Below are 7,063 nucleotides of genomic sequence, written 5' to 3'. Positions count from 1 at the left end.
ATGGAGTTAATTCTTTTCAAATTTCTACTGAATATTTGTGGGAACTTTGGTCTAAAGTGTAATGATGCATTTTAAAAATACTTGACCAAGGTAGAGATTGCCAAACTTGATGATAATAATAAAAATGAACAAAATAATGGCTAATATATATTAAGATCCAGCTAACTCTATGAAATAGATTTTACCACCCTACTACACTATTTATGCATATGAGAAAAACAAGAAGTGAAATGACCTGCACAAAAGCATAGAATTTGTAAATTGCAAAGCCAGTATGCCCTCTCATATCAGACATGCAAACATGTATAGATTTACATAGATATACACATATTTACATGTGTTTAAATATGTATAATGTGTTTATGTATGTATATATATGTATGTGTTTATGTGTGTATATACACACACACACACACATATGTATACACAGAGAGAGAGAGAACATTAGAATAGACCCACCAAAAGAACTCTCTAAGTACTATTTAAAAATGTATGTACCAAACATAAAAACTTACTGCATTTGACATTTTGGCATACAGGATTAGGGAAACACAACAGCTCAGAAATATTCTATAAAGCCAGTTATTGTAATCAATAACACAAATGTTCAAAAACCAAAGATCTAAAAATTTTAAATAAATATGTTAAACAATGTAATGTGAATCTGGATTCTGTAAGACACAGGAATCTGATTTTCAGGTTACAAAACCTTCCAGTATATAACCATGGGATTCAATGGTCAGGGCAAACACATCATGAGAAAGGATGGTTTTACTTTAGAAGAATAGAGTAAGGAATCAAACATGAAGCCTTGTCATGACTAAAACAAACCAAAGTGGACGTGGGGCAAACTAAACCTCTTTTGTTCAAGCTGTATGTCCAGTGCCTAGTCAGTTCCTGGCACCTTGTAAGTTTGTTGAATGAAGTGAATGAATGCCTGAGAAGAAAGAGCAGAAGCACAAGAACTGGTTGCTGATGACAATAAGGAAAACATTACATAGAACTTGGGTGCTGAGGCACTTGTATCTACTTTAGACTGTCTATGCTTCATTTCTTTATTTGTTGAGGAAATCGTTCCAGAAGAGCTTGACCATAAATCAACAGCACTATTCTCTCTTTATTGACAGATATTCACCAAATGAAGGGGAAAAATAACTTTAGTTTAGAGCTGGAAACTCAACTGCAACCTAAAATCCATTTTGAGGGAAGGGACATTACTCTTAAGTCTTGGTGTAACAAAGAATAAATGTAGCATAAAGCTACTCCTTGACTCACCAAAATCTGAGATATATCAATCAATGACTTGTCTAGAAATTTTGAACTGACAAGACCACTGAATTATTATTATGGGTTTCTGAAATTCCAACAAACTTAGGTCATGACCTTAAACACTCTGGAAGGAAGCATCTTTCAAGACTGAATGGCTCACAAATCTCAGACTGTCTGCTTTTCCCCAATTCCATCACATTAACTAAATAGCCAAATGCTTATGGTATTTACAGATTTTTATTCATTTTGACACAACTAAAATATCTCCATAGATATCTCCATAGTGTAGACCAAAAAACCCACAATCATCTCTCACTAACAGCAACATGGGTAAACAGACTAGAAGGCTGGTTTTTGATCAAGCACACTGTTATTAAATGGTGGGTCATGGGGCATAAAATGTGTAATCACACCAGAATAAATCTTAAATTTTACAGCCTCACTGAAATTACTTCCTACCAGTCCAATGGTCAGGACTAAATGTGTTTGTCACACAAGGATGAAGGGCAAAATTGAACTATATTTCTGAATCATCAGTCCTAAAGGCTGTTAAACTAAGTCTTACCTTATATGACCTAGAAATGCAATCTGATTCAGCAACATTTACTAAGTACCTAATATGAGTCCTCAACACAAGCCAAACTAATTATAATACATTGCAAATATAAGCATAAATAAAGTATCAAGGCGTAACTTATTTCAATTTTTAAAAACTGAAAAATTTCCTTGGTGTAAGTCATTGACATCGTCTTCTGAGTTGTAGAACTGAAAAATACCACCAAGAAGTCATTGTGTACAGTCTCCTGCCTTTGTGGACAAGATATATTATTATTACTTATTTGAGATGAAGAAACAAAAGCCTAAAAAGCATAAGTAGTTTTCTGAAGATTATGTGAATAGTAAACAACAAAATACAAGGGTAGAAATTAGGTCCTCTTATTTCTGGGTGCAAAATTTCTTCCTAGATTCCATGCTGTTTCCCACAGAATTATACATGGGAGAGTGAAATAGAGTCCAAATGACCAGAGATATAATTGTATAAGTACTCATTTATACATTTCTGCACAAGTCTGACTCTCCAAGTTCTGTTTAACTATGACCACTTGAAGATTTTCATATGTGAAAGGTCAAACAGCAAAAATCATACAGCTTAAATTATTTTTGTTTGTGAATATTACGCTTCAGTCAGTTAAGAACTAGAAAGAGAAGTAAGAACAAGGGTAAAGATTGTTCTAAAGTTAGCCGTAACTAGGTAGAGAGAAGGATATGGTTAGTTTGTTGTCCATTGTGAGTTTTGTTTTATTGAGGTTATTATGAAGTTCAGATAAATTTAACAAAATATATGCATAGCCTAGATATTCCAAACTACAAAATATTGCTGAGTGAAATTAAAGGATACCTACATAAATGAGAAGATATAACATACATTTTCCCCAAATTAATCTATATATTAAATGCAATTCTAATCAAAATCCCATGAGTCCTTTTTTAGTTCAAAAATGGCAAGCTGATTCTAAAGTTCATTTGGAAATGCAAAGGAGTCTACACAGCCAAGATAATTTTGAAAAAGAAAAAAAAATGAGAGGACTCGTACTACAAAGCAACAGTAATTAAAACAGAGAGCTGTTGGTAGAAGAATGCACTTACAGATCAAAGAAATAGAATAGAAAGTCTAGATACAGACCCAAAATATATGGTCGATTTATTTTTTATAAAACTGTTTAGCTATTTTAATTGAGAAAGTATAGGTTCTTCAACAAATGATGCTAGAATATGTGGATATTCATATTGGAAAAAATGAACCTCACACATTCATGAAGATTAATGAATCACAGACTATACTTTTAAAACTTTTGCAAGCCATTAATAAGAAGACAGCAGGCAATTCACAAATGCACAAATGGCCAGTGAGCATTTGTACACAACATCATGAGTCATCAGATAAATGCAAATTAAAACAAAAATGAAATACCCCTACTAGCCATTTAAATGGCTAAAATTAATATCAAAATAAAGAGAAAAACCTTAAAGCTCCTAGAGAAAAGTTATCTGATAAATTAGATTTCCCTTCATCTTCACCATAAGACCAAGATTTCTAACTTGTTCCTCATTGTATATCTAGCACTTAGCAGAGGGTATGAAATGCAACAATAGACTCAATAGATAAGAAGGGGATGAATGCATGCATGCATAAATGAATATGTTATTAGAGTTATCTATCATTGTAGCAATATGCAATATCACAGGAATCAATATCATCTTGTTAAATCATGTTTTCTCACACATATTTTGGTTATAAACATATATTTTTAAATTTTCAGTTTTGAGATTGGTTTGTTCCCAAGTTCCATAATAAAACTGATACTAAATTTGTCTGACCTGTGGATGCTTTCCAAATCATTTCCATTACCTGATTGAAACAAACAGAAATTTTCTCTCTGATTAATAATAGAAATGTCATTGTTGAGTTTTTTGATATTTATTCCATGTGTTTAAAAGAGTATGGAGAGTCTGGGAAAAGATAAAGAGGTCATGACCATGTTTACATCCAACCTCTTTTTTTCAAAACTGCATAACCTAATCCATGTGAAGTAGGCTCCATGTACCAGGTTTGGACCTCTGAATTTAGAATGAATTAATCTGTTCCCCAGGGATTTGTAAAAGTTGCTGAGAGATTCATAAGCCCTGAGGGCAATTTGATGACAATAAATTGGAAAGAAGAGAAAGTCAGTTTCTGTACTGATAACAAAGAATGAAAAAGATTGGGAGAAAGCCACAATGAGAAGAGATGATGGGATCTTCTGGTGGTTCTAGTCTTTTCATGAGGCTGAGCAAGATTTTTGCCCTTGCATTCTATTAGATTACTTTGTACTCCTATAATATGCACCCCCTTCCCCAACTTTTTACTTTAGCTAATTCTAGAATGTTTCTTTGGCTAGCTCCTCCCTTGACTCCTGGACACACACACACACACACACACACACACACACACACTCCTCATAATGCACTGCAGGATAATCCCTAAGAATGTCTAAGTACCTTTTAGCATGATCCTCCCAGAAATCTGGAGAACTAATCTTATTCTAGTTTCATAGTAATAAATGTATGAATGCACTTCTCTGAAGTTGTTATTGCATGATAGAATTGAGAGTGATGGATGAGGAGCCTGTTCCAGCCTCAATAGTCTGTATGATCCATTGGCATTCAGTCTATATGGTATTACCTTAAGCTTGACTAGCTGCATGAGGCCCTGAAATGGTGGTCTCTGGTGTGTTTCTAGATCAGGCTGCATCCTGGGCTGCTCCAATTACACATATAAGGATGGGCTTGCAGGAAATTAGTTCAGAGTCTGGTTGGCCCTCACTCATATATCATCATCCACAAACTATTCTAGACATTGGGTCTACGATCATATTTCTTCCCTGTTTTCCACTTTTTTTGGATCCTTATTGCAAATTATTTCTGTATCATTTCGATGAAAAAAAACCTTGGCTTAACTTTTTCATCTCTGGGGTATTTCCTGGAAACCTAGGCCCAATTTTCACATTTGTCACCACACTAAACACACTTACACATAAAGAGATCTTTGCCCTTCCAACTCTCAAAGTAGGCAGTTCATGAGGCACCCGCTGAATCTCACCATGAATTTATTATATGTTTGGGATCTGGATTTAACAGGTAAGTCTCACCAATGCCTTCTTTGATCCCCAAAAGCAGAATTAAACACTTCATTGTTCCCTCTTCTATGCCATCCTATATGTGCTTCTCTTTTTCTAATTATGTGTTGATTTTACTTATTTGTCTTTTCTTCTCAACTGTGAGATTCTTAGGAGCAAGTGATCTGATCTCATTAATATTTGTATCTGTGTGCCCTATCCTAGTCCCAGCCATGTACATTGACATTCAACAAATGTTTGTTTCATGAATAATTGAATGAATGGATGGATGAATGAATGCTTGACCTTCCGCACAAATTCAAAGACTAAAATCATGAGACCTTTACATGTCTAATTTCCGTAAGAAGAGTCTCTAAATACTGTTTTTACTGCTAAAATCAAATCATTGTCATAGGCAAGGATGAAGCAATACTGCTTTTAACAAAGGGATAGACAATGTAAACCTTTCTCTAGTGTAAACTTGTGAGAAACCCTTTAGTGAATTATGAATATATAAATGTATATGTGCACATTTGCTGTGGAAGGGATATTGAATTCTCATTACGGACTTCTTGGGAAGCCTGACAAAGAGAGTAATTTTTCCTCTGACACTGAGGTAAGGTGTGTATGTGAGAGGGGGATGAGTGAAAGAGGATGGAAAGGGAAGGAAGGAAAGAGGGAGAGAAAGAGACATTATGTATATGTATTTTTTCCCTGTGCATGCAATCCTGTTAAATCAATAGTTACTAAAATCAGAGTTTGTTGTTACATCATAGTAAAAAACCACCATTTTGTCTATCTGCTACAAACTAATAGGAAAAAAATCTGCAATTTATTATTCTAAGAGGCGAAAGTTATCTTCAAAACATCTCTCTTACTAATCATTAGAGGTAATTAAATTCTCATAATGATGCTCCACTACTTGTATTGTTTTGGCTAAAGATGAATCATAAAATAAATACAGTTGACAATGTAGGTCAATAGGGTTGGCTGTTCAGTTTAACAAGCACCAAATTAATGAATCCAAGGGCATGGATGTCGCCCCCTTGCAAGCCTAGTAGCATTGTTTTTTGTATGACTAAAGCTGCTTTTCCCTGTGCTGTAGTCAGACTGTATCTGCATATGTTGAAATCATTTATTTCCTTTTAGCACCAATCTCTTATGTCCTTCTTATCTCCTTTCTGCCCTTCTTTTTTCTGTCTCTCCATTTTCTGTCACCTACATCTGTCATAAACTAGGCACATTTTTAGGCTAAAGGCTTACAACAAGAAATAAGACAATGTTTTTTTTTTTTTCAATATCCTGAGTCTAGCTAAGGAGAAATGCAATAAACACTTGTTAACAATGTAATTTGATAGATGCTTTTAAAGTGGTGTGTACAGAGAAGGAAATGGCAAATTAAATACAAAGGGGACTAAGACGGCATCACAAAGGGAATTTCCCTTGAAATTTGTCTTGATAAGAGGAACTTGAAGGAGTAAACGCTCCTCTAAATATTTTATAACTATATTCTTTTATATGTTATAGGGCCTCTAATAGGTGTGTATATATATATACCTATTATATATAAAAATATATATACCTATATATAATATGTGTGTGTGGGTGTGTGTGTATATATATATATATATATATATATATATACACACACACACCATTTGGCATATATATATGCCAAATGATTAAATGAATTAATGTTCTGCTTAGAGAATATAATAAAATGTATTCCAAGGACATGGAACAGCTTGTCTAAAGGCAAAGTAGCAAAAGAGAATTGGCAAGTACATAATGGGCCAAAAATGACAAGAAAAAAATGAAAATATTTGATGCTTCATTTTAGGATTATAAAAGGAATTTTAGGAAAGGATTATACATAATTTTCGATGGTATTTTAAAAAAGTGAAAGCTATGATTTATACTATTTGTATGATCAAAATATTTCACTCTCTTTTTTTAATCTTAGCTGTATGCCAATGTTGTATTCTACTTTTTTCCTTTAGTTTTATAGCAAAAATGTTTTCTAGGTTGCTATAAAGTCTTCATATGATTACTTTTCATATGGATGCCTAATATTACTTTGAGTTTACTGATCACTTAGCCATTGTTCTTATTTTATCAATATTAGAATTAAGTCCTAT

This window comes from Pan troglodytes, chromosome 7, assembly GCF_028858775.2.
Source record: "Pan troglodytes isolate AG18354 chromosome 7, NHGRI_mPanTro3-v2.0_pri, whole genome shotgun sequence".
NCBI lineage: Eukaryota > Metazoa > Chordata > Mammalia > Primates > Hominidae > Pan > Pan troglodytes.
This window is presented reverse-complemented; position numbering follows the sequence as displayed.